General features: G+C 45.7%; 1 long non-coding RNA gene across 7 annotated transcripts in view; it reads right to left on the bottom strand.

Moving 5' to 3' along the window:
* Positions 1-577: 577 nt before the first annotated feature.
* Positions 578-24,439, bottom strand: part of LOC123187814 (uncharacterized) — a 29,251-nt gene continuing 5,389 nt past the window's right edge. For 5 of the 7 annotated variants that reach the window (XR_006494139.1, XR_006494135.1, XR_006494136.1 and 2 more), the window contains 6 exons: positions 2,305-2,408; positions 2,182-2,223; positions 1,540-1,709; positions 1,291-1,467; positions 815-1,026; positions 578-716 (listed from right to left, as the gene is read on the bottom strand). This is a non-coding gene — a long non-coding RNA (uncharacterized lncRNA). Of the gene's footprint in view, positions 717-814; positions 1,027-1,290; positions 1,468-1,539; positions 1,710-2,181; positions 2,224-2,304; positions 2,409-2,979; positions 3,438-24,439 lie in introns of all 7 variants that reach the window. The other 2 variants (XR_006494137.1, XR_006494140.1) reach the window with 1 other exon arrangement.

Genomic DNA, 24,439 nt, shown 5'->3' on the forward strand with positions numbered 1-24,439 from the left:
ACCACACCTACATATGCAAACTAAGAGTTATTTTGAGCTCAAAATTTCATATAAATCAAATAAACTACCACATTAATTCCTCCCAAATTACTAAAACCCACAAATTAATCACTATATAAAGCATTGCAAGAGCTAATCTAGCAATGAGAGATGAAAGGACAAAGTTGCTTACCTTTGTGATCACTTGAATGGATGGGGGCCATCAAATCTTGACAAATTTTGGGAAAAATATGTGATGAGCTCGAGGTATAGAGGGGAAGAACAAAGAGGAGAGGGGAAAGGGGGAAAACAGAGCTCGCTCGCTCGCGGGTGGACGAAGGGTTTACATAGGACGACCTTTAGTACCGGTTCGTGCCACCAACCGATACTAAAGGTGCTGGAGGGGCCACAGACTGACAACATCCCGCCACCACTCTCTTTAGTACCGGTTCGTGGCACGAACCGGTGCTAAAGGTTCGGCATGAACCGGTACTAATGAGAGCGGCCCGCCTAGCTGTTGGAACCGGCACTAATGGTCACATTAGTGTCGGCTTAAATATAAACCGGGGCTAATGAGCTGAACATTTGACCCTTTTTCTACTAGTAAGCAACTTCACCTTGTCCTCTTGGAGAGTAACAACATCATTGTAGATTGCCAAGACAATGTTCTTACTTATCATCCCATGGTATCGAGGCACATCACGCGACATCATTGTAAGCTCAGCGCGCGTGAACATCTGAAGAAAACAAACATGTACTTCAGACCATAGCTAAATGACAACTTTCCAGAATATCAGACATAACCGAAGCTTTTGCAGATGGAATTATAATTCACCTCATCTGCATCACCAGCTTTAAGCCCTCCATGAGGATCGAACATCAACTTCAACGCTGTCGCAAGTTTGAATAAGCTCCACTCCTCGATGTCGACTTTGGAAAACGTCCTGAAATCCTCAGCAAGCGTTCGTGCAAGAAAACTAAATGTTCTTCTTCGCGCATGTCGATATGATGCACCTTGCTGGCCTTCTCAATAATACACTCATTAATCTGGACAAAAATGAGCATTGCTTAATCGCTGAAAGAAACATGAAAAAAAGAAACATGCATATTCTGGAAGATGAATCAAACAAATTCAGAGTCTCAAAAGTCAGCTTATGATAACAATGTTTCTACAAAAACATTTTGTCACTGGCAATATAGTGTTGTGAGTGCAGAATGGAACCAGAAAGGAACATTATATGATGAGATAGCAGCAATAAAGTAGAAAACATTGTGTATCAGACAATAGAAGGACAAGCACTAATAACTCACCATATCTTTCTTGACTACAATGTCATGTAGATTTAAGATCATATTCAGCCTGTGGCTCAGGATCAGGTCCTCCTTACTAATCTCATATTGTTCTTGAGGCACTAAAGTGTGCATGATATTCTGCACACCCCACATCACCTCCGTCACAGCGTCATCATTGTACACACATGTTAGCCCCTGAAAAAGAAAGTGGTGAATTGTACTGCTGCACATGCATACACAATAGGGAGCTTACAAAGTTACACAAACCAGTGATTCTTCAATTATTTCTTTATATGCAAGGCTTCCAACAATTAGTTTGTCATCAGAGTAGTAGTAGTTCATGATCAGCATGTTCATGTCTTTGCCTATTTTCCATTTGTAAGGTCAATGGCGTCCGACTTGTCCTCAAACTTTTGGAATTCATGCAGCCAGATGATCTGAGGAACAAAGGCAAGCATGTTAGAGACAAAAACACAAAGCTTGTCAAATACTAATATTATGAAATGTGCCTCAGTTGTGACAGGTTGCGTGGTAATTCAATAGTATTGTGTCAGCCAGAAATACATAGCCTTGCTCAAATTTTGTTTTATTCAAATCTATTCAGTAGAACTCTGAACCTGTTCATGCGTTACGTAGCGCTTATTGTTCGGTATTTTTAGGAAAAAAAGATGGTGGCATTCTTAACAATAGTATCATGTCATTTAGTAACCCTAATAGGTTCCACAATCCCCAATAGCTCGCCACACTTGCAGGATACGTTTCTCAATGTTTGTCACTTTAGTGTGAAGTAAAATCTAATGGATAATAAGGCCCCCCCATGGAAGCAATGTGGAAGCCATGTGGTGAACTCTACAAGCATTACTACTGACAAGTCTTAGTAAGGAAGAGGAAAATGATGGGGTTACAAACATTTTGATGCCAATATTCACCCACGAAGTATACCCAGATGTCCTGAAGAAAAACAGAAAAGGTTAATTAGACGATGCTTGACACATTTCAGCACCGAAGAAAGAACAAATAATCGGGTAGTACCTCAATATGTTTGTCGAGGTATCTCTTATCAAAAGAGAAAAGTGCGAAGCCAGAGGGTGTCTCGAAAAGCAGCTTGACTATGTTTGGGATTTTGTAAGAAAGTTCTGCAGATAAACCAAAACATAAGTAAGCGTATTGCGAGACGGTGGATCTGATGTGACTAGCTGAGGATGTGTGCCAGCTTTTTTGGATTCGACGGAGGCCGAGGGGGAGGGGTTTTAGGGGTTGTGAGGCACCCCCTACAACTATGCAAAACAATTTATACCATATATGTAACACTGGATTACTACAAGCTTAATGATATAGAGACCAAATTATAACACTTCCAAAACAGTTTTCAAACATATGTATCGAGGTTATGTTATGCATGCGTTGTGCATGTAAATTGTTGATCCCTTAGTTCTACGATCCTATACTCGCCACTGTTGTGAGGAGGCGGCGGTTAACCTATGAACCGAACACGCCGCTGCGAGATGGAACGCGAATCCACGAGCGCGGTAATCGCCTCGCCAGAACCTCTTCACAATCTCCATGCCGAACGAGGCAACGGCCCCGATCTAGGTTTTGTTCCTTACCCTCACGACTCCAGATTTCCCCCGACAACCATGGCTGCACGGCACACACACACAGAGCGAGAGAGAGAGAGAGAGAGAGAGAGAGCGGCTGCTGGCTCACCTATACCGGTGGGTGTAGGAACCATGGCGCCTTCTCGCGAGAATTCACAGGGAAGAAGGTGCTGCTTCTCGCGAGAATTCACAGGGAAGAAGGTGCTGCCAGTTTTTTTGAGCAAAAGAGGGGGGCTCCGATTTCATTAACGAAACCATCACCAGTATCAGTTCACTACAGACGTGCAACCTACTTAAAACTACCAATATCCAAGGAAACCATCTCAAAAGGCAACGATCAAGCTTAAGTTCTTCGGGGTCATAGGCGACCCATTTGACAGAGAGGGCGTAACCTCCAGCGGACTACGCAAGAGAGTAAAATCAAGCTAACATCAGGAAACGAAATCTTCAGTTCGTCAGGCGAGGAACTCCAGCTCTCCATCCCTGCGAAGCTCTATAGATCTCACTTGCTACTCGCCCGATTAGCCTTGCCCCCATCATCAGTAGGTTTTGTCCTGGTTTTTTTCTCTGCAAAATAGCCCAATCCACAATCCAATTACAAGTTCGTTTTACCAACTTCATGGGATCATTGACCAATTTATCTTGAAAAATTATATCATTTCGACATTTCCAAATAGCCCAGAGAATTGCAGACATTCCAACTAGCACTAATTTTTATCCTCTTTTTTGAATTTCCTAATCCAGGTGCCCAGACAATCACCAACCCCATATGGGGTTGTTTTTAAATTGAATGAGCACTTTATCAAGCTCCAGAGTAGCCTTGCAGTGGAGCAAGAGAAAAAAAGATGATCTATATTTTCATTTTGGCCACAGAACACACATATTTGATCCCCTTTCCACCCTCTTTTTACAAGATTATCTCTGGTTAGTATACTTTTTCTGGCAATCATCCATAGAAACATCTTAATTTTCGCTGGGATTTTCACCTTCCAAAGGAATTTGTGTGGGAAGCCTACATCTGTTTTTACTAACTATTGATATAACGACCTCATAGAGAATTGTCTGTTGGCTGTCAGCGTCCACATCGGCTGATCTTTGCCCTCATACATTCTCACTTCTTCACATCTGGTTTTCAAACTCTCCCGTAGAGCTCTTTTGTCTTTAGATAAATTTCTTCTAAACTCAAAACCCTCCCATCTCATGTCAATGGACCGGGCCACTGAAATGTCATGGTTTAGACTGATGAAATACAGGCTTGGATAGGCCTCTTTTAATGGTTTTGATCCTACCCACCAGTCTTCCCATAACCTAGTATTTATTCCATCTCCTAATTTTTCTTAACATTTTTATAATAAATGTCATTGATCCACATCAGGGCTCCCCAAAACTGGGAATAACCAGGCTTCTTCTAATTTCCAGAGATATATTTTCCTTTAACATATTTATTTAAAAGGATTTTGGCCCACATCCCATCTTCTGTCTCTAGCTTCCATAGCCATTTTTCTGGCAAGGCTTTATTCATATACTCAAGATTCAATATACCTAAGCCACCCAATTCCTTTGGCAAGCAACATGTTTTCCAGTTGACTAGATGGTATTTCTTTTTATCCTCACTCTCCTGCCAGACTAATCTAGCTCTGAAGAAATCTGCTTTCTTCCTAATCCCTACTGGCAGGGGATAGATGGACATCTTATACATAGGCATATTTGTCAGGCAGGCCTGGACTAGAGTTACTCTCCCAACTATATTTAATAACCTTCCTTGCCAGCAAGCACATCTCTTTTTTATTTTTTCATTCATGCTCTTCCAAAATTTATTTCCTAATCTCACATTGGTAACAGGCAGTCCCAAATATTTGAATGGAATCTCCCCTTTGTTACAGGTAAAAATTTCTTGATATATTTCTCCTTTGTCTTTGGACTCCCCAAATAGTTACACCTCACTTTTGTGGAAATTAATAGTTAGTCCAGACATTTGCTCAAAAGATATGAATGAGTTTAAGATTTTTAGCACTCTCCTCGTTATCATCAAGAAGGAAAATGGTATCATATGCATATTGCAGCATGTTCACCCCATTGTCCCCAAGTTCAGTCAGCACCCCTTTGACATAACCTGCATGTTTGACTTTATCTAAGATTATAGCCAAGGCATCCGCAGCTATGTCAAACAGTAATGGTGACATAGAATCCCCCTGCCTCAACCCTTTATAAGTTTTGAAGTAAGGGCCAATCCTATCATTCACCTTAATCCCCACCTGCCCTCCTATCATAGTGTGCATGACCAGATCACACCATTTATCAGGGAATTGTTTCATTTTAAGCATTTTGTAAACAAATGGCCACTTTATTTTGTCATATGCCTTCTCAAAATCTACTTTGAACATCATAGCACTTTGTTTTTAACAGTGTATAGAATTAAGAGCTTCATGGAGGATCACAATTCCCTCCATGATGTATCTCCCTTTGATGAAAGCAGTTTGAGTAGGTAAGATAATAGGTTTTATGATCCTACCCAGCCTATTCATCAATACTTTAGTGACAATCTTAAAGCTAACACTTAATAAACATACATGTCTGAACTTTTGGATTTGCTTAGCATCCTCATTTTTTGGGACCAAAGTGATAATCCCATAATTGATCCTAGATATATCCAACTTACCTTCATGGAATTCATTCAGAAGTTTCATCAAATCCCATTTGACAGTATCCCAAAAATGTTGATAGAAGTCCACTGGTAATCCATCAGGGCTAGGACTTCTATTTTTTCCATCCCAAAAACCACTTCCTGAAGTTCTTCCATTGAAAAAGGTTTAATTAGTTCATCAGCCTGTTCCCTAGTAATTGATTGCCCCCCCCAAATCATTCAGTTGGATTGAGGATGTGTCTGGTTGACCAAACATTTTTTTTGTAAAAATCAGTAATGTATCTAATAAGATTTTCTTGTCCCTCAACCACTCCTTCCTCTTGTTTTAAAGATAGAATTCTGTGTTTTCTCCTTCTACCATTCACCTTAGCATGATAGTATTTTGTATTACAATCTCCATCTTTAATTTCTTTGTCTTTATATCTCTGTAGCCATTTCATTTCTTCTTGTTCTAACAGTCTGTGTAATTGGGCCCTTAAGTCTTTTTGCTCTTCTCTGTCCAGAGCAGAGAGGCCCATAACCTCAGCATTTTTGTTTATTGCATCTAATTTCATTAAAATCTCCTTTTTAATTTTCCCATACCAAGCATCAGAATTAAGAATCCACCCTCTTACTTTTTGTCTAAACACTCTCATTCTTCTCTGCCACTGTTCCATAGTATCACCATGGTAGTGTGCAGTCCAGGTTCTAATGACAAAATCTTTGAAACCCTCCCTCATCATCCAGGAGTTTTCAAATCTAAAAATAGGTGGTGTATATGTGTTTTCCCCTGTATCAAGGATCAGGGGAGTATGATCTGACAGTTCTCTCTCAAGTGCATACACCTCAGTCAGGGGATAATGATCCTCCCAATCTGGGCAGATTAGGATTCTATCTAGTTTTTCATATGTGGGTTTAGGCTGGTTGTTAGCCCAAGTAAACTTCCTCCCATTTAAAGGTGTTGGGGAACACAATCATTTCAAAAAAATTCCTATGCACGCAAGATCTATCTAGGTGATGCATAGCAACGAGAGGTGAGAGTGTTGTCCACGTATCCTCGTAGACCGTAAGCGGAAGCATTATGACAACACAGTTGATGTAGTCGTACGTCTTCACGATCCGACCGATCCTAGCACCGAAGGTACGGCACCCTCGCGATCTGCACACGTTCAGCTCGGTGACGTCCCACGAACTCTAGATCCAGCTAAGTGTTGGGGGATAGCTTCGTCAGCACGACGGCGTGATGACGGTGATGATGAAATTACCGATGCAGGGCTTCGCCTAAGCACTACAACGATATGACTGAGGTGGAAATCTGTGGAGGGGGGCACCGCACACAGCTAAGAGATCAACTTGTGTGTCTATGGGGTGCCCCCTGGCCACGTATATAAAGGACGGGAGGGAAGAGGTGGCCGGCTCTAAGGGGGCGCGCCAGGTGTGGGGAATCCTACTAGGACTCCCCAGTCCAAGTAGGATTCCCCTCCTCTTTCCTATTCGGAGTAGGAGAGAAGGAAAGAGAGGGAGAGGGAGAAGGAAAGGGGGGTCGTGCCCCCACCCCTTGTCCAATTCGGTTTGGGAAGGGGGAGGCGGGCGCCACCTCTTGGCCCTTCTCCCCTCTCTCCACTAAAGCCCAATAAGGCCCATTACTTCTCCTGGAGAATTCCCGTAACTCCCCAGTATTCCGGAAAATATCTGAATCACTCGGAACCTTTCCGATGTCCGAATATATCCTTCCAATATATCGATCTTTACGTCTCAACCATTTCGAGACTCCTCGTCATGTCCGTGATCTCATCCAGGACTCCGAACAACCTTCGGTACATCAAATCACATAACTCATAATACCAATCATCATCGAACGTTAAGCGTGCGGACCCTACGGGTTTGAGAACTATGTAGACATGACCAAGACACATCTCCGGTCAATAACCAATAGCAGAACCTGGATGCTCATATTGGCTCCTACATATTCTACGAAGATCTTTATCGGTCAAACCGCATAACAACATACGTTGTTCCCTTTGTCATCGCTATGTTACTTGCCCGAGATTCGATCGTCGTTATCCTCATACATAGTTCAATCTCGTTACCGGCAAGTCTCTTTACTCGTTCCGTAATGCATCACCCCGCAACTAACTCATTAGTCACATTGCTTGCAAGGCTTATAGTGATGTGCATTACCGAGAGGGCCCAGATATACCTCTCTGATACACGGAGTGACGAATCCTAATATCGATCTCTGCCAACCCAACAAACACCATTGGAGACACCTGTAGAGCATCTTTATAATCACCCAGTTATGTTGTGACATTTGATAGCAGACTAAGTGTTCCTCCAGTATTTGAGAGTTGCATAATCTCATAGTCATAGGAACTTGTATAATTCATGAAAAAAGCAATATGAATAAACTAAACAATCATTATGCTAAGCTAATAGATGGGTCTTTTCCATCACATCATTCTCTAATGATGTGATCCCGTTCATCAAATGACAACACATGTCCATGGCTAGGAAACTTAACCATCTTTGATTAACGAGCTAGTCAAGTAGAGGCATACTATGGACACTCTGTTTGTCTATGTACTCACACATGCACTAAGTTTCCGGTTAATACAATTCTAGCATGAATAATAAATATTTATCATGATATAAGGAAATATAAATAACAACTTTATTATTGCCTCTAGGGCATATTTCCTTCATTCTCCCACTTGCACTAGAGTCAATAATCTAGTTCACATCGTCATGTGATTTAACACCAATAGTTCACATCTTTATGTGATTAGTTCACATCTCCATGTGACTAATACCCAAAAGGATTACTAGAGTCAATAATCTAGTTCACATCGCTATGTGATTAACACCCAAAGAGTGATCATGTTTTGCTTGTGAGAGAAGTTTAGTCTACAGGTCTGCAACATTCAGATCCGTATGTATTTTGCAAACTTCTATGTCTAAAATACTCTGCACGGAGCTACTCCAGCTAATTGCTCCCACTTTCAATATGTATCCAGATTGAGACTCGTAGTCATCCAGATCGGTGTCAAAACTTGTATCAACCTAACTCTTTATGATGAACTTTTGTCACCTCCATAACCGAGAAACATATCCTTATTCCACTAAGGATAATTTTGGCCCATGTCTAGTGATCCACTCCTGGATCACTATTGTACCCTCTTGCCAAACTCTTGGTGAGGTACACAATTGGTCTGGTACATAGCATACCATACTTTATAGAACCTATGACTGAGGCATAGGAAATGACTTCTCATTCTCTTTATATTTTCTGCCGTGGTTGGGTTTTGAGTATTTACTCAAGTTCATACCTTGCAACATAGGCAAGAACTCCTTCTTTGACTGTTCCATTTTTGAACTACTTCAAAATCTTGTCAAGGTATGTACTTATTGAAAATATATCAAGCGTCTTGATCTATCTCTATAGATCTTGATGCTCAATATGCAAGTAGCTTAATCGAGGTATTTCTTTGAAAAACACCTTTCAAACACTCCTTTATGCTTTCCAGAAAAATTCTACATCATTTCTGATCAACAATATGTCATTCACATATACTTATCAGAAAGGCTGTAGTGCTCCCACTCACTTTCTTGTAAATACAGGCTTCACCGCAAGTGTGTATACAACCATATGCTTTGATCACTTTATCAAAGTATATATTCCAACTTCGAGATGCTTGCACCAGTCCATAGATGGATCGCTGGGGCTTGCATACTTTGTTATCACCTTTAGGATTGACAAAACCCTCTTGTTGCATCATATACAACTCTTCTTTAAGAAATCCCTTAAGGAATGCAATTTTGACATCCATTTGCCAGATTTCGTAAAATGTGGCAATTGCTAACATGTCACATCCCTAGCTTCTGGTAATGCTCTAGGCTAGCTTCATGTGTGCATCATGTCTATATTCCGAAAGTTGAAATGAGGAAATTGAAAGCCTCGGAAATCATTTTAATAAAGGGGCAAGAAACCCTAAAATTGCAATCAGTTAATCCAAAATGCCCTAGAAATAGCTCTGACAATTTTGGCAAGAGTTATAAATCAAACCAAAATTTTGGGACATTTCTAAGGAATTATTTGGGCTTTGATTTTAAATCAATATTTTATTTGAATTTGGAGTTATATTCATAATATATAATGAATATATTTTCAAATGCCCTGAGATATTTTATGTTTATGAGGAGTAGACCTTAAGTGACATAAAATTTTCCAGGGGAGTTTTGGCACTGTTTTCAAATTTGTTTGAATTTGAATTCAGTGGCAATTAAATAGAAAACAGCACAGGAAATATAAAAAAAAAAGAGAGAAGCCCAGTCACTTACCTGGCGCTCACCTGCAGCAGAGCCGGCCCAGCTTCTGTTCCGGCCCAGCCCACTACCGCCTCCCCCCCTGTCGTCTTCCTCCTCGCCAGAAGGACCGAGGCGTGGCGCGCGCCCGAGAGCCCCGGCCACCTCCTGCTTGCCGCTCTCCTTCCTCGACGCTCTGGACGCCTCCCCCGAGCGCCACACACCTCCCTACCTCTCTCCCTCACTCTCCCGCGCTCTCGCCCCCTTCCCTGGATCTCTCCCTCTCTCACTGAACGCGCCCACCGCCGCCAACGAGAACCACCGTAGCCACCGGCCACCCCACGCCTCGCCTAAGCGCCAAGAAGCTCCGCCCCGTCCCCCTCTTCCTCCTCACCAAGACGGAAGGCGCCGGAAGCCCTGGATGCTGCCAGCTTCGCCGTTCCCCTCCTCGGCCACCGCGGGTCGCCGCCGTCAAATCCGTCCCCGTCCGGCCTCCCTCAAGCTCGCCGTCCACCTCTACAGGGTCTACGTGAGCTCTCCGTCCGTTTCCCCCTCTCTGTTTCGTCGTTCGCGCGCCGTAGCTAGGTTATCTACCAAGGCCGAAACCCCACCGCCGCCGGCCATGCCGCTGCCGTCGCTCTAGCTAGCGTAGCTCGCGTCCGACCTCAGGCCCGTGCTCAGGAGCTCCCCAGAAGGCCAAGTCCACCACTCGTTTCCCCTCCCGTGCACCCTAGTGCCGAAACCGCTGAGACCCGAACGCCGGCCACCGCCACGAGCTCGACTCCGGCGAGCTTGATCCACCCCAGCCCCTCCCATTTGGCTCTCCGGATGCGCAAGAGCGGGGGCTATGCCCAGGTGCCCTCAGCGCGCGAATCCAATGCCCCTAGCGCAAGTCCGGCGTGCCCCGCCGTGCTCTGTGGTCGCCGCCGGCCAAACTCCGGCGGGCCGATGTGGCCACTTAGTTAGGGGCTAATCCCCCTATGAGCCACTGCCATGTGGGCCCCTGCGCCTAATTAGGATTAGTTTATTTTTCTGTTTAGTTTAGTCTAATTGCAGTGGCCCCACGCGTCAGTTTTGACCGTGCTGACGTGGCCGTTGACCGGGCCCACACGTCAGCGGCACTAACCAGCCCCAGTCACTGACCAGTGGACCCCACTGGTCAGGTTTGACCAGCAGCAGCGTCTGTTGACCTGCTGACGTCATAGTGACGCAATGCTGACGCAATAAGTATTTTCTGGATTTATTATTATTCAGGAAATTTCAGAAAATAGCTAAAACTTCAATAAATCATAGAAAATTAACCGTAACTCCAAATTAAATAATTTATATATGAAAAATTATTAGAAAAATTCAAGGAATCCATCTGTACCATTTTCATGCATGTTAGAACAACTTATAGCTGCTGTTTAGGACAATTCAATTAAATGGCATTTAAATAATCACATATGGAGTTTGAATTTGAATCTTGTATTCAAACCAACCCCATTTAACTTGTTGCTAGATGCATTAGCCCAAAACACATTCATTTTGCCATGTCATGATCATGCATCATATTGTGCATTGCATTGATTGTGTTCCCTTCTGTGTTGCCGGTATTTGCCCCCTCTCGATAGACGTGAACCGATGATGTGATCGTTGACACTGATGAAGACTCAATGCTATCTTCAGAAGTGCCAGGCAAGAAAAAACCCCTTGTTCATTCCGATACAATCCTACTCTCTCGCTCCTGCTCCCTTTTACTGCATTAGGACAACACCGATTCATCTGTTACTTGATGCGGTAGCTGAACCCCTTTATCCTTTGCATGACCTGCCATTGCCACAGTAAATAGATGAAACCCACTAGCATGAGTAGGAGTTGTTTGAGCCCTGTTGTGCCTACTCATTCATGCTTGTTTGTCATGCCTGCTACTGCTTAGAGTTGAGTCAGGTCTGATTCATCGGGGATGAATCAGAGGTGTGTGAACATGTCCTACTGTGTGTGAGCTAAGTGTGTGAACACGATTTGGTAAAAGGTGTCGGTGAGAGGCCATGTAGGAGTACATGGTGGGTTGTCTCATTGAAGCCGTCCTTAGGAACTGAGTTCTGTGTTTGTGATCCATGATTCAGCTACTACCATGCATTGGGCCCTGAAATATGACCCCGCTCGACTTCTTATTCACCCTAGTCCTCTATCCAGGAGTTGCAAGTAGTTTCTGGTGTTTGTAGTATGCTGGAGGCCGTGGACAGCGCTGACCGGAGGGGTGGGCTGTGATGCGGTAGGCACGTGGCCGGGTATACCGGGCGCCCATTTGGTGTCACGGAACCCTGTTCACATCGTTTGGGGCTGTGAGCGAAACTCCGGCCGGATCTCCTCATGGATGGAACCCGAATAGGCGATAAACCTGGACTAGAGACTTGAGTGTTTAGGTAGGTCGTGGTCTACACCCACGTCGGCTTTCGCTTGAAGTCTGCCGAGCACATGTCATGTGCAGACGCTAAGTGGTGGAAACATGTATGAAGAAGTACACCCCTGCAGGGTTAACATCATCTATTCGAATAGCCGTGTCCGCGATAAAGGACTTCTGGGTTGCTTATATCAGTTCATAGACAAGTGAAAGTGGATACTCTAAAATACGCAAGATAAGCGTGAGTGCTATGAATGGCGTTCTCGTAGGGAGACGGGAGCGGATCCATAGTGGTGTATTGATATGGTGAATATGTGGACTCGTGTGCGCCACCTCAAAAGAGTTACATTGCAGTCGTAGTTCAGGATAGCCACCGAGTCAAAGCTGGCTTGCTGCAGTTAAACCCCACCATCCCCTTTGTTGATAATGATGCATATGCAGTTAGTTCTGATGTAAGTCTTGCTGGGTACATTTGTACTCACGTTTGCCTATTTTATGTTTTTGCAGAGAGACTTCGGTCTCACTAGTAGTTTCGCGTGGACTTCGACGTTTAGCTTGTTACCTCAGCTACGATCTTGTGCCTCAGCGGGATTTGGTAGATAGTCAGGCTTCTCAGCCTTTTTCATTTATAGATGTCTGTACTCAGACATGATAGCTTCCGCTTGTGTTTTGATTGTATGCTCTGAATGTTGGGTCATGAGACCCATGTTTGTAATATCTCGCTCCTCGGAGCCTATTGAATAAATTACTTGAGTTATAGAGTCATGTTGTGATGCCATGTTGTATTTACACATATCGAGCATATTGTGTGTATGTTATTGAAATGCTTGGTATGTGTGGGATCTGACTATCTAGTTGTTTATTCTTAGTAGCCTCTCTTACCGGGAAATGTCTCCTAGTGTTTCCACCGAGCCAGGGTAGCTTGCTACTACTCCGGAACACTTAGGCTGGCCGGCATGTGTCCTTCTTCGTTCCTGTGTCTGTCCCTTCGGGGAAATGTCACGCGATGAATACCGGAGTCCTGTTAGCCCGCTACAGCCCGGTTCACCGGAGTCCTGCTAGCCCAGTGCTACAGCCTGGATTCACTCGCTGATGACCGACACGTTCGATGCTGGGTCATGGATGCCTGTCCCTGTAAGTCTGTGCCACTTTGGGTTTACGACTAGCCATGTCAGCCCGGGCTCCTTATCATATGGATGCTAGCGACACTACCATATACGTGTGCCAAAAGACGCAAACGGTCCCGGGCAAAGGTAAGGCAACACCCGTGGGAATACCGTGCGTGAGGCCGCAAAGTGATATGAGGTGTTACATGCTAGATCGATGTGGCATTGAGTCGGGGTCCTGACAGCGTTGGTATCAGAGCTTGACTGCCTGTAGGTTTACCAAGCCAAACTGGTCGAAGTTGAGTCTAGAAATTCTTTAGTTATATAAGGGAATTGATTGTGGGATGGAACGTAAGGCTCTTTTTACTCCTTATACCTTATGCCCTTCTGATCTGAGTCATCTTATCTTTCCTGCGGGTTAAGAAACTAGACTTTCTCTTCTTTCTATCAGGATCACGTGTTGCTAATCCGTAGACTTATAGAATTGTTGGATTTAAGCTTGAGTTCAGTTCCTACGACTTCCGTATGTTAATTATTGATCTCGAGACCTTGATATTGTGCTTCTGAGTGGTTATGCCACCATTTTTGTGAATGTCTCAAATCTTTTCTGAGCATTTACAGCCGTTATGCTGTCCGAGTCAACCCAGGTTTCTAAACAGTCTGATGCATTTGCAAAATCCTTTCCCTCTGGTTTCGATGTTCCTTTATGCCAGCTCAATCACACTAATTGTTGAGTTGAGGTATTCTATTGCCTTGACATTTATGTTGGAATTATTATTATGACCCTAGGTGTTTTAGGGAGTCACCTAGTAATCTAGCAATGTTTTGTGTTCCCAGTGTGAAGATTCTGGCCATCATTCTCGAAAGCATCCCGTGGTGCTACTTAGTAGTAGGTATTCTATTCCTGGGTTTTGAACCCAAGATTCACTCTACTTACTTCATGTTGATAGGGTTTGCTAGTTCCTTTAGGATATTAGTAACCTTTGCGATAGTCCTCGAGGTTCGTGGTACATCCTTCTTCCAAATACTATGAACCACTTATGGCAGTAGTTTGTTGGATCAAAAGATCATAACAAGAGTGCTCTCGATGAGTTCTCCATGCTATATTGTGACTCGGCCAGTCCTACCTCTCTGCATGGGTTATCCGGAAGAAACATGTGGAACTTGGTTCGACATACTAATCTATGCATCCACAACTCAGAAAATTATATGTTCTTTGAGTTGTCCCTCTTAGTTGTCTTCTGACCCTCGTCTATCATTTGATAGTCAAGAGTATGCATGCGTTCATTCATCGATGCCTATTACTCTTGTGGTCCGTCAAGCCATTCTATTCCAGAATGACTAGGAGAAACAAACTCCAGTACCTTGTCCATTTCCAGGATTGGGTCAAAGAAGTTGTGCTTCGCAGATCAAATTGCTAATTCAGCTTTTGTTCTGCTCTACCTTGGAGTATTACATCTTTATATCGGGAATGATATAGGAATTGCACACCACCCTATGAACTCTTGGTACAGTGATACTTCTTGCCATCATTGTTCATTCCTCGGTTCCTGTGTTATTGTAACCGGAATGTCGACAAGTGAATCGTGATGTGTGAAATCAATACTCCTAGCAACCTCGTTGCTTGGTAGTTAAAGGACAATAATTTCATTCTTAGCGTGTTGGTTCTTGAATCATCATTCTAAGACTGTTCGTGCTACCTAGTCCTTATTTCTGGTGCACTCTCCGATCAGTGAGTTAGGATAGTGCCAATCCTTGCTTATTTGATCATATCGTCTTGCCCTGGAAAGCAAGATTGTTCTCGAGCTTAGTAACATACCGGTGGTTCGTGATTTTCCGAAGATCTTCTTGGAAGTGTTACTGGGTTGTTTCCTGACTGTTATGTTGAGCTTGTGATCAACTTGGTTTCTTGTGAACCACCCTTTCTCCAAGAATCTGTGTTGGATATCCCTGAGCTAGTTGGTTAAGCTAGACAACAACTTGGAGAATTGGAAGATAAAAGCTTGCCTAACTTAGTTCGTTCCAAAGGGATATTCTTGTGTAGTGTGTGTTGAAGAAAGATGATATCTTCATCGATTGGTCCCTGTGATCAGTTGTTGGACCTATTGTCTTATCAATCCTTTGATTTGCGTGTGGGCCATCGTCAAGTCAAATCAGTACCAACGATGCTCGTAATGTTGTCTTACTCGTGGTTGATCCCTCGAGCATACACCATTATATCTTTTGGGTCTGACCAATGCTATCACCGTGTTCACCTAACCATGGAATTCCATTTACATGGAAATCTCGATGAGTTGTTGTTGAGCCCATCAGCAGCATTTTGTCTCTCCCATGAGTCATGTTGAACATCAACCTAGTGTTGGAAACTTGTGTAAGCATTTCTTCGTGTTTCGTTCATGAAGCATATGTTTGGATGAAGGTAGTGACTTCCTTTAATTCATGTGCATCTGATGCAAGTTGCCGCCGTGGATTCGAGAAAGTCAATGTTGCTTTCTTTGGAATCATTCCAAATCAGTCATGCACACGTGCGAAGAATTCTGTGGTTTGAAGACTTGCAACCTTCAATCTATATGTATCCCTAGCACACCAAGCCACTGATTGATTTGTTCAAGGAGAAGGAGTTCCTTCATAAGAGCTAATCTGGACTTATGTAAGGACTTCGATACCCTCGTTGATGGTTCCCAACCTGAACTCGGTAGTGTTTTATTGTAAGACTACCACGTGGTCATGCTTGTTTAGGACATCGTGTTCACACGTGTGTAGCAGAACCAGCTCATGTTTTGGAGTTTGCTATCGTAGTTCATTTCCCGAGAATCTCGCAACGTTATCTCGTCGATTTGTGTTGCAAACTTTCATTTTTCTTCCTAGACTCGATGAGTCTGGAATATCCTGACACCAACCAGATCTGAATCTCAGGCAGATATGACGGTTGGAACATTTCCCCAAGAACTATAATATTGGTTCCTCGATAACTGGTAAAGTGGATGTTGTGGCCAGCACCACCCAGCCGAAAGACCTATTATTGTAGTATCTTGATTGAAGAAGTTGGCCACCTCCCCATAAGGACTTCATAGGATTTACTCCCTAGTTGTGCCCTATGATTTTTGTGTTCCCGAAGTCCGACCTTTTTACTTGATGATCTAGATATCAAACCATATCTATGAATGGGTTACACTAGCACATCAAGGAGAACATTAGAAGCGGAGTGCTAAATGTCTCTCGGTCGATCATCCAGATTTCGTCCCCTTGGCCTCGCTAAGGTGAAATCTGAGAAAGTGTTATCTTCCTTTGCATCTGCATCGTCCATCGCTATTCATCATGGTAGTATGTTGTGTTGTCAGCACCCTTGACGCGGTTGTTGATAAAACCTTGATGATTGTGGAAATGCTCAAGTTCTTGAGAGCACGCACAAGCGCTAGGTATTATCGCCGGCACTAACTAGGATTGCTCCTAGTCTCTTCGGTTATGCTATAACCACTCCAACAGTGAATCCACTCTCTATTGTTGGGTTCTTCCCCAGTTACCAAAATCATTCCCAGCATTTGCATTTTGTTCCCGGCTTGCACCGCCATCGTGCCACCCTACTCTGGATTACCCTTCTCAGTAATTACTGATCGGGATCATTTTCAAAAGTGGTCCTACCATGGGTCTCATCCATTTCCGATGATAAACAAAATCATCTATGACGTTGTCTTCAACAAGGTAATCCACATCATCCAAGTCCGAGTATGCCATTCTACCGACCCCCTCCAAACGATCGCTCGGGAATTGCCTTAGGCTGGTATAAAGAGTTTCAATGATCTCTGAATCAAAGGTAATTCTTTTTGCCACTTAAGGGGATATATCTACGAGTCACCATCCCTAAGGTGCCTCGTTGTGGTTCATGGCAACTCAACTCCTCGCTATGTTGACAATCGATTACCACCTTCTTAAGCGTGAAATTGTTGTCTACCTAGTAAACCTTTGTCATCTGCTTCACTCCATTCCTATGGATGTGTGCTTCGCCTCTCAGCTCAAGAGATGTTGCTATGTCTCATTCCGTGAGTTAATCCTGAGTTGTTCGACCTTCAAGAAGAACGATTCTTTTAGGGTCTTTCCTTTCCTCTCGTTGTCATGTTAGTTAGAGTTCTCAAGGCAAGACTTCGAGACAATGATGGTGATCAAATCAACGCTCTTATGGAATACACCCTGGATCGTGAAGATTATACTAGTTTGCGTTTCCCCTTTGTCTTACCCTACACTTGAATCTCGGGTCGAGATTCTTGTTTAGTGGGGGTGAGTTGTCACATCCCTAGCTTCTGGTAATGCTCTAGGCTAGCTTCATGTGTGCATCATGTCTATATTCCGAAAGTTGAAATGAGGAAATTGAAAGCCTCGGAAATCATTTTAATAAAGGGGCAAGAAACCCTAAAATTGCAATCAGTAATCCAAAATGCCCTAGAAATAGCTCTGACAATTTTGGCAAGAGTTATAAATCAAACCAAAATTTTGGGACATTTCTAAGGAATTATTTGGGCTTTGATTTTAAATCAATATTTTATTTGAATTTGGAGTTATATTCATAATATATAATGAATATATTTTCAAATGCCCTGAGATATTTTATGTTTATGAGGAGTAGACCTTAAGTGACATAAAATTTTCCAGGGGAGTTTTGGCACTGTTTTCAAATTTGTTTGAATTTGAATTCAGTGGCAATTAAATAGAAAACAGAACAGGAAATATAAAAAAAAGAGAAGCCCAGTCACTTACCTGGCGCTCACCTGCAGCAGAGCCGGCCCAGCTTCTGTTCCGGCCCAGCCCACTACCGCCTCCCCCCCTGTCGTCTTCCTCCTCGCCAGAAGGACCGAGGCGTGGCGCGCGCCCGAGAGCCCCGGCCACCTCTTGCTTGCCGCTCTCCTTCCTCGACGCTCTGGACGCCTCGCCCGAGCACCACGCACCTCCCTGCCTCTCTCCCTCACTCTCCCGCGCTCTCGCCCCCTTCCCTGGATCTCTCCCTCTCTCACCGAACGCGCCCGCCGCCGCCGACGAGAACCACCGTAGCCACCGGCCACCCCACGCCTCGCCTAAGCGCCAAGAAGCTCCGCCCCGTCCCCCTCTTCCTCCTCACCAAGACGGAAGGCGCCGGAAGCCCTGGATGCTGCCAGCTTCGCCGTTCCCCTCCTCGGCCACCGCGGGTCGCCGCCGTCAAATCCGTCCCCGTCCGGCCTCCCTCAAGCTCGTCGTCCACCTCTACAGGGTCTACGTGAGCTCTCCGTCCGTTTCCCCCTCTCTGTTTCGTCGTTCGCGCGCCGTAGCTAGGTTATCTACCAAGGCCGAAACCCCACCGCCGCCAGCCATGTCGCTGCCGTCGCTCTAGCTAGCGTAGCTCGCGTCCGACCTCAGGCCCGTGCTCAGGAGCTCCCCAGAAGGCCAAGTCCACCACCCGTTTCCCCTCCCGTGCACCCTAGTGCCGAAACCGCTGAGACCCGAACGCCGGCCGCCGCCACGAGCTTGACTCCGGCGAGCTTGATCCACCCCAGCCCCTCCCATTTGGCTCTCCGGATGCGTAAGAGCGGGGGCTATGCCCTGGTGCCCTCAGCGCGCGAATCCGATGCCCCTAGCGCAAGTCCGGCGTGCCCCGCCGTGCTCTGTGGTCGCCGCCGGCCAAACTCTGGCGGGCCGATGTGGCCACTTAGTTAGGGGCTAATCCCCCTATGAGCCACTGCCATGTGGGCCCCTGCGCCTAATTAGGATTAGTATATTTTTCTGTTTAGTTTAGTCTAATTGCAGTGGCCCCACGCGTCAGTTTTGACCGTGCTGACGTGGCCGTTGACCGGGCCCACACGTCAGCGGCACTAACCAGCCCCAGTCACTGACCAGTGGACCCCACTGGTCAGGTTTGACCAGCAGCAGCGTCTGTTGACCTGCTGACGTCATAGTGACGCAATGCTGACGCAATAAGTATTTTTTGGATTTATTATTATTCAGGAAATTTCAGAAAATAGCTAAAACTTCAATAAATCATAGAAAATTAACCGTAACTCCAAATTAAATAATTTATATATGAAAAATTATCAGAAAAATTCAAGGAATCCATCTGTACCATTTTCATGCATGTTAGAACAACTTATAGCTGCTGTTTAGGACAATTCAATTAAATGGCATTTAAATAATCACATATGGAGTTTGAATTTGAATCTTGTATTCAAACCAACCCATTTAATCTGTTGCTAGATGCATTAGCCCAAAACACATTCATTTTGCCATGTCATGATCATGCATCATATTGTGCATTGCATTGATTGTGTTCCCTTCTGTGTTGCCGGTATTTGCCCCCTCTCGATAGACGTGATACCGATGATGTGATCGTTGACACTGATGAAGACTCAATGCTATCTTCAGAAGTGCCAGGCAAGCAAAACCCCCTTGTTCATTCCGATACAATCCTACTCTCTCGCTCCTGCTCTCTTTTACTGCATTAGGACAACACTGATTCATCTGTTACTTGCTGCGGTAGCTGAACCCCTTTATCCTTTGCATGACCTGTCATTGCCACAATAAATAGATGAAACCCACTAGCATGAGTAGGAGTTGTTTGAGCCCTGTTGTGCCTACTCATTCATGCTTGTTTGTCATGCCTACTACTGCTTAGAGTTGAGTCAGGTCTGATTCATCGGAGATGAATCAGAGGTGTGTGAACATGTCCTACTGTGTGTGAGCTAAGTGTGTGAACACGATTTGGTAAAGGTGTCGGTGAGAGGCCATGTAGGAGTACATGGTGGGTTGTCTCATTGAAGCCGTCCTTAGGAACTGAGTTCTGTGTTTGTGATCCATGATTCAGCTACTACCATGCATTGGGCCCTGAAATATGACCCCGCTCGACTTCTTATTCACCCTAGTCCTCTGTCCAGGAGTTGCAAGTAGTTTCTGGTGTTTGTAGTATGCTGGAGGCCGTGGACAGCGCTGACCGTAGGGGTGGGCTGTGATGCGGTAGGCACGTGGCCGGGTATACCGGGCGCCCATTTGGTGTCACGGAACCCTGTTCACATCGTTTGGGGCTGTGAGCGAAACTCCGGCCGGATCTCCTCATGGATGGAACCTGAATAGGCGATAAACCTGGACTAGAGACTTGAGTGTTTAGGTAGGTCGTGGTCTACACCCACGTCGGCTTTCGCTTGAAGTCTGCCGAGCACATGTCGTGTGCAGACGCTAAGTGGTGGAAACATGTATGAAGAAGTACACCCCTGCAGGGTTAACATCATCTATTCGAATAGCCGTGTCCGCGGTAAAGGACTTCTGGGTTGCTTATATCAGTTCATAGACAAGTGAAAGTGGATACTCTAAAATACGCAAGATAAGCGTGAGTGCTATGGATGGCGTTCTCGTAGGGAGACGGGAGCGGATCCATAGTGGTGTATTGATATGGTGAATATGTGGACTCGTGTGCGCCACCTCAAAAGAGTTACATTGCAGTCGTAGTTCAGGATAGCCACCGAGTCAAAGCTGGCTTGCTGCAGTTAAACCCCACCATCCCTTTTGTTGATAATGATGCATATGTAGTTAGTTCTGACGTAAGTCTTGCTGGGTACATTTGTACTCACGTTTGCCTATTTTATGTTTTTGCAGAGAGACTTCGGTCTCACTAATAGTTTCGCGTGGACTTCGACGTTTAGCTTGTTACCTCAGCTACGATCTTGTGCCTCAGCAGGAATTGGTAGATAGTCAGGCTTCTCAGCCTTTTTAATTTATAGATGTCTGTACTCAGACATGATAGCTTCCACTTGTGTTTTGATATGTATGCTCTGAATGATGGGTCATGAGACCCCTGTTTGTAATATCTCGCTCCTCGGAGCCTATTGAATAAATTACTTGAGTTATAGAGTCATGTTGTGATGCCATGTTGTATTTACACATATCGAGCATATTGTGTGTATGTTATTGAAATGCTTGGTATGTGTGGGATCTGACTATCTAGTTGTTTACTCTTAGTAGCCTCTCTTACCGGGAAATGTCTCCTAGTGTTTCCACCGAGCCAGGGTAGCTTGCTACTGCTCCGGAACACTTAGGCTGGCCCGCATGTGTCCTTCTTTGTTCCTGTGTCTGTCCCTTCGGGGAAATGTCACGCGATGAATACCGGAGTCCTGTTAGCCCGCTACAGCCCGGTTCACCGGAGTCCTACTAGCCCAGTGCTACAGCCTGGATTCACTCGCTGATGACCGACACGTTCGATGCTGGGTCATGGATGCCTGTCCCTGTAAGTCTGTGCCACTTTGGGTTTACGACTAGCCATGTCAGCCCGGGCTCCTTATCATATGGATGCTAGCGACACTACCATATATGTGTGCCAAAAGACGCAAACGGTCCCGGGCAAAGGTAAGGCGACACCCGTGGGAATACCGTGCGTGAGGCCGCAAAGTGATATGAGGTGTTACATGCTAGATCGATGTGGCATTGAGTCGGGGTCCTGACATAACATGATCCGGACAGACTTAAGCATCGCTACATGTGAGAAAATCTCATCGTAGTCAACATCTTGAACTTGTCGAAAACCTTTTGCGACAATTCGAGCTTTGTATATAGTAATTCTACTATCAGCGTCTGTCTTCCTCTTGAAGATCCATTTATTCTCAATTGCTTGCCGATCATTGGGCAAGTCAACCAAAGTCCACACCTTGTTCTCATACATGGATCCCATCTCAGATTTCATGGCCTCAAGCCATTTTGCGGAATCTGGGCTCATCATCACTTCCTCATAGTTCGTAGGTTCGTCATGGTCTAGTAACATGATTTTCAAAAAGGATTACCGTACCACTCTGGTGCGGACCATACTCTAGTTGTCCTACGAGGTTCAGTAGTAACTTGATCTAAAGTTTCATGATCATCATCATTAGCTTCCTCACTAATTGGCGTTGGAATCACTAGAACTGATTTCTGTGATGAACTACTTTCCAATTCGGGAGAAATTACAATTAACACTACAAAAAAAGACACATCCATGACATTTTGGGCCGAACGAATTTTTTTCTGTCATATATATGACACTTCTATGACGATAATTGTGACAAAACCCGGTATCATCATAGATGTGGTGGGCTCCTACTTCTATGACAAAAAATCATGACAGAAAATGGGCTTTTCGTCCTAGGCGGGCCGGAGATGCAGCTGCATGACATTCTTTGGGTCGTCCATGACGGAAAAAACTGTGGTAGAAGCGAGGGCGAGGAAAATTTCGGGGAGTTCCCGATTACGGTGGGAGGTCGGGGGCCGAGCGATGCGCGTTCTCTCGTACACGTACGCGCGTGTGTGCGAGGCGTTGGCTCTAACTGAACCCGAGCGAGGCGTTGGGCTCTAACTGAACCCGAGCGATTGCACTGCATGCTACGCGTTACTGAACCCGGGCGATCGATCGATGGCTGTTAACTGAACCCGGTCGAGCGATTCCTTCGCTACTGCTGCTAACTGAAGCTGATCGATTGGATGAACAGTGAGCGTTGCGGGGGGGTGGATGAACAGTGAGCGGTGGCATTGCCTCTGGATGAACAGGACCCCGTGGTGTGGAGGGCTGGATGAACAGTAGACGGTGGAGGGGTGCCCGTGGAGGGGTGGTTGAACAGGACCCCGTGGTGTGGAGGGCTGGATGAACAGTAGACGATGGAGGGGTGGTTGAACAGTAGCCGGTGGAGTAGCGTGCGGTGGAGGCTGGATGAACAGGAGCCCGTGGAGGCTGTAGGAGGTCGACGGTAGCCCGTGGAGGCTGGAGGAGGTCGACGGTGGAGATGAACAGTATCCCGTGGAGTCACGTTTTGCAGTACGCCACACCCCTCCCGATGAACAGGGCCCCCGTTTCGACCGTAGGAGGTCTGTTTCGTCCGTTTTGCGGTACGCCACACCCCTCCCGATCAATAGGACCCCTGTTTCGACCGTAGGAGGTCCGTTTCCTCCGTTTTGCGGTACGCCACACTCCTCCTGATCAACAGGACTCCCATTTCGACCGTACGAGGTCCGTTTCCTCCGTTCTGCGGTACGCCAGGCCTCATTTCCATCGCCTATTCCGTCCGAGCCCTCCCAATGAACACGACCACGCATTCTGTTCCGACCCAGCCGGTTGGCTCCCACGCGTTGCATTACCTCCCGATGAATACGGCGCATTCCGTTGCCTCCCGATGAACACGAGCATTCCGTTGCCTCCCCATGAACACGACGCATTCCGTTGCCTCCCCATGAACACGACGCATTCCGTTGCCTCCCCATGAACACGACGACGACGCTGTTTCTCCGTTCCGACCCAGCCATGTACACGAGCCCTGGCCGTATGTATGCGCGAGTAGGCATTCGAGACCCTGCCCGTATGTACACATACGTGGCCGTATTTTCTTTCTTGCACCCTGGTCGCTGTACATACGTGTACATGCTACGTGCGCGCCTCTACTATGACACGTGCGCGCCTCTACATCGACCAGTATGTACGTACACGTTCGCGACCAGAATGACAACGCTTCGTACGCTTCGACCAGGTGGGTCCCGACTGTCAGGCACTTCCTTGCCTGCGAAGATATAGCTGGTGGGTCCCAACAGTCAGGGAGGCGAATCGTTTTGTTTTTTTGCCCGGACGCACTTCCTTGCGTGTGAAGGTGTAGCTGCTGGGTCCCAGCAGTCAGGGGGCGAATCATTTTTTTGCCCGGACGCACTTCCTTGTGTGCGAAGGTGTAGCTGGTGGGTCCCAGCAGTCGGGGGGCGAATCTTTTTTTTTCCAGACGCACTTCCTTGCGTGCGAAGATGTAGCTGGTGGGTCCCAGCAGTCAGGGGGCGAATCATTTTTTTCGGACGCACTTCCTTGCGTGCGAAGATGTAGCTCGTGGGTCCCAGCAGTCAGGGGCGAATCATTTTTTTCACGAAATACGATGGCCCATCCGGTGGGTCCCCGTTGTCAGGTGGAGGAATAATTATTTTGCGCGTAATAAGGAGGCACTTCCTTGCGGCTGCCGTGGACACAGCTGTCAACCGCTCCATGTATAGTCCACGTCCAATGGAAGTCGTTCCTTGACCATGACCACGCCGCGCCGAGAGCACCAGGGCGGTGGACGACGGCGAGGCCTAGGAAGGGGACGACGCAGAGCCGGGGAAGACGCGACAGTGGATGCACACACGAAGAGGAGTACGAGGGTTCACT

Source organism: Triticum aestivum, chromosome 2A (assembly GCF_018294505.1).
Source record: "Triticum aestivum cultivar Chinese Spring chromosome 2A, IWGSC CS RefSeq v2.1, whole genome shotgun sequence".
Lineage (NCBI taxonomy): Eukaryota > Viridiplantae > Streptophyta > Magnoliopsida > Poales > Poaceae > Triticum > Triticum aestivum.